At 34.9% G+C, this 12,927-nt stretch overlaps 1 pseudogene; it reads right to left on the reverse strand.

The window, feature by feature from the left end:
• LOC124887799 overlaps window positions 1-6,589 on the reverse strand; it is a 25,734-nt pseudogene extending 19,145 nt beyond the window's left edge.
• Between the last annotated feature and the right edge of the window lie 6,338 nt (window positions 6,590-12,927).

A 12,927-nucleotide genomic window follows, 5' to 3' on the forward strand; every position in this document is an offset into this window, starting at 1 on the left:
TTATGGATGAGTGCTCTTGGAGTAGTCGGTCTAGCCCTGAACCTACGAGCCTATGACTTCGTTTCTCATGAAATTCGACAGAAGATCCTGAATTTGAGACTTTCTACATAAAAAATATTCTCTTAAACGAAGATAGGAAAGACATGAAAAGAAGCGTCAAAGGGGAAAAAAAGAAAAATCATATATTTAAGAGCTATTAGTTCAGAGTATTGTTGGAATTAGAGGAAAATATCATGGATAAAAAGATAAATATTTTGATCAAACCTAAAAGAATTTTAATTTAAAAAGTAAAAAGTTGAGCTACCCAGCTTTTCACTTTTTACATTTTTAATAAGGGCTTTGAATTTGCCTCCATGTGTTTAGGAAATCCTCTCCTCTGAATTCATCCTTCATTCTCTATATTATCTGTATCAAACCCATCTTGCTCATCCTCACTAATGTGACCATCATTCACTTCTCGAAATGATCTCCAAGTACCATTATCAACAGAATTACTACCTTTTGCAAAATTCACGGCAGGATTTCCGGAAATAGTTGCATCTTCTCTAGCCTTGACGTTGAAATCTTCACAAATGCATGCTGATGGATTTTCATGAAACTCACCCTTGCCTGTTTTACCTCCATTAGTTCTCCCATGAAACCTATTTGATTTTTTTGAACATGTGAGGCAAACTCTCCCCATGTCATGTTATTTCTATCAATAACAACTTATAAAGCTTCTTAGCATTTGGACGGATAGTTGGCTTGTGACCAAAATATCTCCTCCAATACATAAAGGGTTCCAGTAAGTTGGTATTTCTGACAGAAGCTTTGGTAATGCTTTCAAGTTGAAAATAGCGAGAGCATACCTTCTTCCAGCAAGCATCCGTGCCATATTGCCGTTGTTATTTGAAACAAAGACATCACTCTCATCACAAACAATGAAATCTAAAGAAGCCATCCTGGAAGAAAAAGAAGGAAATAGTGCCAGCTCCTCCTTGCTGGTAAGTGTCTCTTTTATATAAAAATTTGGAAAGAAAGCCTCGAGTGGAGCCAATGTCTCCTCGCCCCCATAGATTTGCCCTGACGCAATATAAATATGAACATCATTTTCAAAACTAAGTGCTCTAAGCATAAGGCCGACTTCCTCAGGAGTTAGTGGGCATTTTTCTTTCTTTCTTTCTTTATCTGGATTTCTTGCCTGCATTTTATGCCAAAAGAAGCAACAGCGTGTTTAATGCAAGTACTATGAGAAACGTACATCAATATACCAGTTACTATAATCGTTGGTGACATACATGTAACTTCTTCCACCTCTTCCGTATTTTACCCAATTCTTGTCTTTCCTTTTCTCCTCCACCATAATAGCATCTAGAGAATGCAAGCATATATGATTCAAACCTATCATAGGAGAAATAGAAATTCAGCTAGCACATTGATACTGACATGGAGAAGTAGTCTACACTAATTTTATTAACTTTTTAAGTCCCTAAATAAAACACGTTGAGTTCAAAAATAACACACAATATAGTTATTCTAGTTTGAGACAACCAAATAATGTGCAACAGCAACAAGACTGAGCTATAGCATTGCACCTATCAACAGAAAAACGTCATAATGGAGTTCAGATAGTCTGGATATCTGTTTCTATTGATTATCAAGAAAAAGAAACATAATGGCGAGAGAAATCTTGTGGAAGTATCAAATAAGCACATTACCTTAGATGTAGGGCAAGGAAGTTCTTGCTTTTCTTTCTTATCCTTTCAACCAATTTTCTTCCCATTTCAATTATGGGATCAGTAAACCTCAGTGCGTGATAGTTGATTCTACATCTCAGCTTCTGTAGCTCCGTATCCAAACTATTGGAAAGTCTGTAATCAAATTTTGTTAACTGAACAGCCTGCATCAGCAAAGGAGATCTCTTCAGAATCAGAATACCAACACTTACCTCCCAATTATTTTTTTTTGTTATTCCAGTGCAGTTGATGCACATATAAGCTATCAAAATTTTAGTTCAATTGTGATCCACAAACTTTGGCTCTGTATCAAAAGTTAAAACATCATTGGGAAAATATGCCAGACTTTCAAATTCTCGGAAATAAGTTGAACTTTGTTAGGAATGTAGCTAATTCATATAGTAGAATTGTCGATATAAACAATATAATTTGTATCTGCACCAGTCTGGTTTGGAAGGCAAAAATATTGGATTTCATAATAATCAGGACATACACATATAACATACATGTAACGTCGTCAGACTCTGATACGGAACAAACAAGGGAACATGAAATTACACCCCAAAATAGTCCACAAATCACAACAAATCGTGAACCAAATGGGGACCTCTCTCGGATTCACTATCTAGAACAAGAAAAAAGAGGATACAAGGTCTTAATACACCAAAACAGCCAGCCAACAACAAGTTTAGCAACACAAGATGAAGCTCCACAATATTACAATAGCAACAAGAACAAACAGGTTACATTAACAACACAAGAAGCCGAAACTAAAACAAGATACTAGATAGGTAGTTAGACAAGTGTTGATGTAGTCTTAACAACCCAAGAGCATATTCCACTCTTGGACCTTTAAAACTTCACACAACAAACACCTAACTCTTACAATTGACACAAGAGAGGCGTCCACCACCCAAGCACCAACGTATCAAGCAAAATGCAACACACAAGAGAATCCACCCTTATGTTATCCCCTAGTTTCAATTGGACTCTCTCTCACTCTAAGAGAAGTATTCTTCAATAATAATGATCAACTAAAGAAATAAACCCTACAATGTTCTATTTATACTACATTACAATAATAGACAAAATGACAAAAGGGCCCTTAGTGACTAGTCTTCAAAAATACTCAAAAGAGTCATGATCATGATCATACTTGTATCATCCTCTCCATCTTGAGAGGAATTTGCCCACAAATTCATAACCTCACCTCTTTTACAAAGGCACTTCACAATCTCCTTCACACGGCCACACATCTTCTACATCTTCCTCGCCTTGCATTTTAACCTCTTTGTGCTCTCCATCTTGAGGCTTGCCATCAACCTTAGCCGATTCAATTACTACTTCTTCCCCAAGATAGTACAATTTTCCCTCCCTTAGGATCACGTTCCTCCGGTTTGGGCACTCACTAGCCTTATGCCCCCACCCTTTGCATTTGAAGCATTGAAATCCCTTGAGATTGGAAGTAGAATTCAATTTACCTTCATACCTTGGAGGATGTTTCTGAACAACCTTGGTGGCCTCGGGTTGGGTAGCTATAAATGAGTTATCTTTGAGCTCCCTCTCAACCTCTAAAGCCACATGGAAGATGCCATCTATGGTGTCGAATCTCTGAAGCATCATGCGAGTGGAGATGTCCTCGTTTAATCCAACCTTGAAGCGCACAATGTCATGACTTACTTGCTCGCCTCGGTGGTCAAGTTTCAATATCAATGTTGAAATTCATCGTAGTAAGCCATAGCACTCTTGTTCCCTTGCCTCAAATTATACAATTTAGCAAGGAGCTCATGCCTATAAGTCTCAGGCAAGTACCTTTGTCGCATAAGGTTCTTCAATCGAAACCCAGGAGGAGGTTGTCCCCCAATCATCTCATTCCCAAACCGTTTAACATACTCTCACCATGTATTAGCATACCTTTCGAAGTGAGCTATAGCATAATAACTTTTTGTTTATTCAGTGAGATCATTAAGTTGGAAGATCTTGTCATAAGATGACTCCCATGCAAGGTAGGCTTCGGGATCACTCTCACCTTTGAAAATGGGAAGGCTCACTTTGATGGAATTGAGCCCTACATCTCAATTTGGGTGGCCATCTCTCACCTCTCGGCCTAACTCCCCGTGTATACTCGTCATTCTTTCTTTCCTCAAGTAAACATTATCATACGACCCATAAACATCATGTTGTCCTCCCCTACCATAGCCCTCAACATGGATGGGCCTATTTGGGTTAAGTGGAGCTTTTAGTGGCGGGATTGGATTTGAATAGTGAGGTCTTTGGTCAAGTGGAGTTTGGATGGGAGGGTTCGGATTTGGTGATGGTATTTGGGTTCCAAGCCCTTCTTGTTGGACTTGGTGGAGTGGAGGATGGCTTGGTCTATCTTGTTCTCGGCTTCGGGAGTAAAAATTGATTTAATTTATGGCAATTGATGTATATTGCATTTGTAGCAAGGTCTCAGGAGTATTAGTTGGGGAAATGTCTTGAGGGGTAGAAGGTCGACTCCTTTGGCTTTCCACATGTTCTAATCTCTCACTCATTGATGCCACATCCATATCTAATTTTTCAAGATCCACATTCAACCTAGCCACATCTCGGGACATAGTTTCAAGGCGAGCCAAAATGAGATTGATGGCATTATTATCCATTGTTTGAGAATTTGAAGCCTTGGGTTCCATTGTGGTGGTATTGAAAATAACCCTTCAACTTATGGTCCAATCAAGATACCAAATCAGTCTGCAACGTTACACAAAACAATACAATGCAAAACCTACAACACAAAACACACGTTATTTCAAAACAACCTCCCACAATGAGATCCCACTTCAAGTTTCTTCAAACTCAAGCTCAACATTGGTGGATGGCTCAAATAACCTCCAATTTAGCTAAAATTCGAACCCTATACTCCTATAGTGTTAGAGAACACAAATCTAACACTAAAAACACAAGAAAAATGCAAAATCAAAAACTCAAAATTTGACCTAGGGTCAAAAACGAGTTTAGTATATTTTTGGGGGATTTTCAATTTTGACACTTCTTTTTTTGTTGGGATTTTCAATTTCTATACTCTAATAGTGTTAGGGAACAAGATCTAACATTAGAAACATACAAAAAAAATCAAGTTTTTTAAAAGACCCTAAAAACGTGAACAATAACTTTTTTTTTTAAGATAACAATCCCAAGATTGATTTTGTTGGAACAAAATCAAACCTTGCTTTGATACCAAATGATACGGAACAAACAAGGGAACACGAAATCACACTCAAAACAGTCCACAAATCACAACAAATCGTGGACCAAATGGGGACCTCTTTCGAATTCACTATCTAGAACAAGAAAGAAGAGGATAGAAGGTGTTAATAAACCAAAACAGCCAGCCAACAACAAGTTTAGCAACACAAGATGAAGCTCCACAATATTACAATAGCAACAAGAACAAACGGGTTACATTAACAACACAAGAAGCCGAAACTAAAACAAGATACAAGATAGGTAGTTAGACAAGTGTTGATGTAGTCTTAACAACTCAAGAGCATATTCCACTCTTGGACCTTTAAAACTTCACACAACAAACACCTAACTCTTACAATTGACACAAGAGAGACGTCCACCACCCAAGCATCAACGTATCAAGCAAAATGCAACACACAAGAGAATCCACCCTTATGTTATGCCCTATTTTCAATTGTACTCTCTCACACTCTAAGAGAAGCATTCTTCAATAATAATGATCAACTAAAGAAATAAACCCTACAATATTCTATTTATACTACATTACAATAATAGATAAAATGACAAAAGGACCCTTTAATGACTAGTCTTCAAAAATACTCAAAAGTGTCATGATCATGATCATACTTGTATCAGACTCTTTTGTTATCTTATTAGGATTGGGAAGATACGGCCTAGCACTCCTTGCTTGTAATTCAATCACAAAAGAAGAAAATCAACAAAAAAACAGGATACTAACTTAGACTGCATATAATCTTGCAAAAATTTCTGTCTAGGAGTGACACCATGTTAAGATAGAGTTTGATAATGTAAGATACGAGTTTGATAATGTCAGACTCTTTGATCATGTAAGTGTCACTCCTAGACAGAGTACATCTGCCCCTCCTCTATCATTAGCAATTGATCAAAATGAGCAATCAATTGAAAAACTAAAAAGTAAAGCCACTCACTTGGGAACTCGTCAGCGGCAACGCTTCAACCATGGTAGAAATTCGATTTCTCTGAACTCCACAGGTCTCGGCTTAAACTCTCTCCTCTCATCTAACGTCAAATCAACGATGAAAATCAAACAAACAAAAAATCATGATAGAAATGTAAAAGCCGTAGCTCTCACTCATTGGTACAAAAAAAACTTGTTCTTCTCACAGGTTCCTCCTGAGTTCCGTTCCATTATTTAACTAGAATAGCTACCTAAAACTAGTAAAAACCCACAAAAACAGAGACAACATTTTTCGTAATGTAAGGAACATTTCATGTTTCTAATCGAGCTGCTGCTGATGAGGTAACGATGGCGGCTACCAATGAGAGGAGAAAGGTAAGAGAGTAACACAAATAGCATGAGAAGAGCGCCGGATAAAGCTGAGACGAATGGAAAGAAATGGAAAATGTTGCGACGACGCCGATGTAGAAGAATGATCGAAAATCCAACAAACACTGTCGTTTTATGGCGGTGTTTTCTGCTCTTCATGTTTCTTTCATACAAGTTTGAGTCGTTGGTGTAAAATTTCCTTTAACCAATCTTGATTGACGTATAAATTCCACAACTTTAAACCCCGTAGTTCCACGGTATCACAGAATCAACTCCAGTAGCTAACAATCTGCTTGGAGTCTCCGTACAACGATAAAGACAATGTATATGTGTTATGTTGATATGCATATGCCTTTGTAGTTAGTTACAACAACTAGTACGTTTTTATCTGTTTGTTTAATCAATTAATTAATCTAATATCTAGGGTGGAGTCAGCCTTCTATTCGAGGTTTGATTGAACCCTTCGACAGAAAAATATACTATTTATATATAATTAAAATTATTTTTTATGTGATTATAGTAGGTGTTGAACCCCCTTCGATTAAGTGTTCTTTAAATATAAAACCCTTGAAATCTAAGTTTTCTTTAAATATAAACCCCTTGTTGAAATCCTGTCTCCATTTCTACTAATGTCCCTTAATTAATCAGTATTGCTATATTAAATAGCTGCCGCCTCCACTAAATCGCACCTAAATCTTAGTTGGGAAATTCACATTCAGACCAGTCACATTTATCATGACAATTTCTTTGAACTGATCTGCGGGGAGGATACATGTTAGACAAACGTATGGTCAAACCTGCATGAACATTTTTTCTTTTTTGTTCCACTGTGAATAAGGGTGTCAATGTTACTAATGGTTATTTTATACTCCCCATTTCATGTTACTAATGGTTATTTTATACTCCCCATTTCATAATAGATGAATTCTTAGATTTTGACATACAGATTAAGAAAAAGAATCAAAGACATAAATTTAACATAATTTTTCATTTTTATCCTTGCTCAAAGTATAGAATCATATTTATTTTATTCTTTTTCAGTTGATGGGCCACTTGATTGTCAAATCCTTAAGGGTAAATTTGAAAGTTTTTTTCAATGATTCACTTATTTTGTAACACTAAAAATACTCCAACAGTTCATTTATTATGAAACAAAGGGAGTAAAATTTACACTGTATCCTTTTCTCGGTTATTTAATTTTACTAGTTTAACTAATTTAATCACATGTGCCTTCTACATGGTGCGAAATTTTAATCAAGTTTAAAAAGTTCAAATCACTTCTTAAAATCACTCACACTTTAATATAATAACCTAAACATAACATATATTTTATTATACGCACATATATATTTTACCACCAGAAGTTTCAAGTGGTTAATAAATTGTCAGTTTTACGTTTGTCATGCAGTATCTCTTTTCCTTGCTGCTATATACTAAGAGACTCACATCGATTTGAACCATATTTGTAGTATGATTTTCTTTTTTATTTTTCTATCTTCAAAATCTTTCCTTATTTTTAAATCTTTAGAAAATCTTTCATTACTTACTTAGAATTTGTAAGAATTTGGTAGTTCTTACATTTTTATTATTCTAATACTTTCATATTTATTTTTATATTTTTCAAATCTTCTTAAAATTAGTTTGAGTTGATTTAGAATCCTTAAACTAATGAAAAAGATATTAGTTGTCATTAGTTCTAATGACTTCTAATAAGAATTTTTTTTACTATAAATATTTGATTAATTTTCAGCTTTTAAATATTAAAAAAATAGTGAAAAAATGATTTTTTCTAAAATAGAGACTTTTAATAAAGGAAAAAAAGTTCAAAAAATATTTCTAAAGCCCTTCACACTTTTAATACAGTATATATATAACTAAAACAAAACTTTTTAAAACTATTTCATCATCTCAATTTTTTTTTTCAATATTGGTACGATTCGATTAATTTTTGATGATTTTTTTTAGAAAAAATATAGAAGTACAACATGCTACCATGTATATCTATGTATGACTTTGAGAAAAAATAAAATTTCTATATATTTTTGTTGTTTAAAAGGGGATAAATCAAGAATACATATTGATCTCATTATTTTACAGTAGTGTAAAATAATATTAATGCCATGACCCAAATTACTGAACCGTGAGGGAATCTATACTGATCCACCTAAATAGAAAACCCTCTACCATCACCTAAAGAAATTAAGCGAAAGTCTCTATTAAAACAATATCTCATCTTTATTACAAGAGTCTTTACATAAACAAATGTGAAAAATATAACAAATGCGAAAAATATAAACTACCCTAGGATCTAGTTTAAACAGGTACAAGAGTTTCTAAGAGGAAAGTAGGACTAGACACAACTTTCAAAATGAATAAGAGGAGTAGAAGCTGCTAGAGATCACTATCCACGTCATCAGTGAAACATCAATTGATCTTGCAAAATATAGAAATCACAAAAGAAAACATGACAACTTATATAATAATTTAATTCGTAACACTTTCATCCACTTATGCTATCTTTATCCCTTATTTTAGCTAAGAGTATTTTCATTCTTATTTTCGGTGATCATTCATCACCTTCACATTAAGTGTCATGTATCCTAACTCTCACTTGTTTGACCTCAGTAGTTATTAAATCAATATATTTCACTTACGCCTCAATTAACTCAATGATAAATGGAAATCAATAATTATCATCTTGTAACAAATACAACTATGAACATACATTATGATAAATACCTCAACTTTATTACATTAGCCTTTTCAAGTAACTCTACAACTTCATTCAAGTACAAGTCAAGTCAACCATTACCAAGTCAAAAACCCTGACTCTAACAAAATCCAAGTGAACAGACGATGACTCTAATCATATCCAAGTCAACAAACTAAAACTCTAACAACAAGAATCTCAAAATATATGACAAGTAATCAGACCACACAAGAATTGCAAATGCACCAAGCAACATCATAATTCGATTCACTCAAGAAACCCACAACAACAATCACAATATAACTTGGTCCATTCAAGGAGCCAATATAAACAACAATAATAGCAATAATCATCTATCTAATCCACTCAAGGAATCATCACACTCATATATAGCTTGTACATGCATGCTAAGGGACTTATGATTGCCTACTAGTCATGACCTATAGGGAATGAGCTCTTATCCATGTATTGTATCACAGTGGTACCCAAGCTAACCAATGAATCATATAAACCAATTCCATAAAGATGTCCAAAAATTGATACATCTCATAACAATAACTGATTTACAACAATCACAATCACAATGACAATAAGCAATCATATATGTACAATCAACAAGACTTTAATATAACCTCATTATATGTGACTAACACTTAGTATATTATTAAACACTTACATTCCTTAAGTATCATTACAACAATAGACAATGACTCAAATACTTGGTAATTTTGAGTTAATCAATTCATGTAAACAATAATCATATTTTAACACACTAAATTATAAATAGATATGAATTATTGTTCCATCAATTATATCATGTCTGAAGACCAATCTACGACTTATTCAAGCAAATATTATCAAGCCATATTCATTAAATTCAAGTACTTATTTTAGGAGAGCACATCCAACCCAACGGAGTCTAAAATCTAGTTCAACATCGTGAGTTCATTCACTAATTCAATGATCATGATCCAATTTCTCAGGTCATGATTACACCTACTATAATCTGTTATTGCGTAAGCCAACTCATAATTCGGAATAACTAGTAATGGACTATGAATGACATGCCCTGAAATCAGGCCATGTAGTGTGGGAATCTCAAGTCCAACTTGGATTGGAGATTGCCCCGTCAACCCAACCTAACCATCTATTCAAATAATAAGTGTCGGATGAACTCCGACCGATAATCAAAGTAGTGGAAAAATAAAGCTAATAGTTAATACTTAGATATTATCTAACATTTTATTAATGGAAACAATCTAGCCAATAAATCCAAGTCCACAATCATCCACAAAAACTCTATCTGATGACTAAAATATATCGGGACATGCCCTCGACAATAGCCAATACTAAGTCAAAATAAATCAAGTCTATCACTTAAAGTAAAAGACTATGAAATGTATGCCTTTCGAAGAATGGAAGCTCACCACTTCAATGTCAACACATGATCCCCTCGAACACTTGGTCACTGCGTAGAAAAAGAAGAAGCTCCAGAACCTATGTCACGTGGGGACATAGCGTCCGAAGATGGTTAGTGGTTGGAGCGCTAGCAAGAAATCACATTTACATTAGAATGGGCATATATGAAGAGAGACATACACATATTTATATATAGTATACCAAGTCATGGAAAGAGTCATAGCAATCATTCTTAAAGCATTCATTCACGAGACATGGAGTGGAGAACTTTCAACCTTTCACCTTACTAATTCGAGAACATTAAACTTCTCTGTTACATTAGTCAAGGGGATCTGAACCTCAAACCAACTCAACTAATTCTATTAAATTCCTTAGGCAAGGGACTCGAACCCCAAGCTATTCATTAGACTAGGTACTCGAATCACTAGTCATTTCATTGGGCGATGGACTTAAACCATAAGCCATTCATTGGACTAGGAAATTAAATCACTAGTCATTTCATTGGGAGAGAGACTCGAACCATAAGCCATTCATTGGACTAGGAAATCGAATCACTAGTCATTTCATTGGGCAAGAGACTCAAACCACAAGCCATTCATTGGACTAGGGACTCAAACCACTAGTCATTTCATTAGGCAAGGGACTCAAACCAGAAGCCATTATTAGATGACATTTGAACTATTAACCCCTTTTAGTTCATGCATTAACATCCATTCAATTCGTTTCAATTTAAGGACTTGGAACATTTACCCACATCAACACCATACGAGACCATAAGGTCTTCATGGGAGTATTAATCGATTAACCACTTTATTAGCCAATGCCTTCATTCAAATTATTATTCAATTCAAATTATAGTTATCAAGATCCTTACAAGCCATTCAAGTTTCATTAGTCTTTCTATACCATACTTTAGTTCCACACATAATTCAAGTTCATGTTTAGGGAAATGAACCCATTTCTTAGCCATCAACCAACAGGTTATAATTTAACTAATTACATGGCTACTAATATAATAACAATATCATTTACCAACCGTTCATACTTATTGGGCCATCACACCATCTAAAGTCATAAATTAATTCATTACATGATTAACAAGGTTCTTACGAACCATTTACTAAGCATTCATATTCATTATGACTCAATACATGGCCAACAATGCCTTTACCAACCACTTATCAAGTATTCACATTCATAATAACAATATCATATCCCATTCATGTTCACTAGACCAATACCATAGTTTAATACACCATTAACATGTGACTGGACCTTTTATTTAGACATTTTCACAAACACCTTGTGTGCATACCTTTATCAAGGCCAAGTTTATAGTAGAATTCATTAATATTAGGGTTAATCAAGACCCATTTGTTAAACCACTTACAACAAAAACCCACATATGCAAATCACCACCAATATCATATATAATCATATGTTTAAGCAAGAGCAAACATTATTCACCATTTGACAACAAAAACCCCTCTCATATGATTTCAAAATCACCATGTACACTTACGAATCCAAGTGTTAAATACATGGTTTTTGAGTTATTTAAGAAGGGAGAGAGATATATGACTTAGACAACTTGATTCACCAAGAATTTTAACTCCTCTTTCCCCTAAGATGAACTCCTTTGAAACCCTAGCCTCTAAATCTTCTAAAGTGTTTGAGAGAGTGTTTTGGATGTTTGATCCAATCAAATTATGTTTTAGGATTCCATATACACTTATATAGTGAGGATACTTAGGGTTTTGGGGTTAGGAAATGACCATATGGCCCTTAGTTAAAAGTTGAAAAATGGCCACGATTTTAGGTATGACTTACTTAAGTCAACCGTACCCTAGGGTATAAATGGTACCCTAATTCATATCCTAGGCTTCACCTAGGTCCCATATACAGGTTAGTGTATGACTACACACCCTTGAGTCGTATTCTAAGGGTACGACTTATACCCTAAATTGTACCCATGACCCGCACCAAAAATAGTCCACTTTTGATCAAGTTCCAAGCACCTTATGACTCACCTAGGCACAACTCGTACCTTAGTGTACAACTAAGGGGAGTCCAAGTTGTATTATGGATAGTATGTTACCCTCCTAGGCTTATCAAGGTATGAGAGAGGAGATGATAGAGGGTACGAATTGTATCTAAGGGTAAGAGTGACACACCTAACCTTACCTTGGTTAGAATACACCATTCAAGAGACTTTTCCTAAGGTTCAAAGCCTAGGTGTTTCAATTCTCCCCCATTTGGATCATTTGTCCGCAAATGACGGGTAAGGCAAGCATAAACACAAGGTAACACATTATCATCCATCAAATCAACCTTTAAAAAATTTAGAACAAAGCATACAACACACATCATGATCACCATCGATCAACTATTCATTACATTAGCTTTGGGATTCAAACTCATCATTTAGCAAAAACACTTGATCAATTCGAAGCTTAAGAACTTGAACCTATTTTCTACCAAATACATCCATCAAATTAAGAAGATTAACATATACCACAATCATGAGTTCTAGAACAGGAGACGAACGC

The sequence above is a fragment of the Capsicum annuum genome, chromosome 10 (assembly GCF_002878395.1).
Source record: "Capsicum annuum cultivar UCD-10X-F1 chromosome 10, UCD10Xv1.1, whole genome shotgun sequence".
Taxonomy (NCBI): domain Eukaryota; kingdom Viridiplantae; phylum Streptophyta; class Magnoliopsida; order Solanales; family Solanaceae; genus Capsicum; species Capsicum annuum.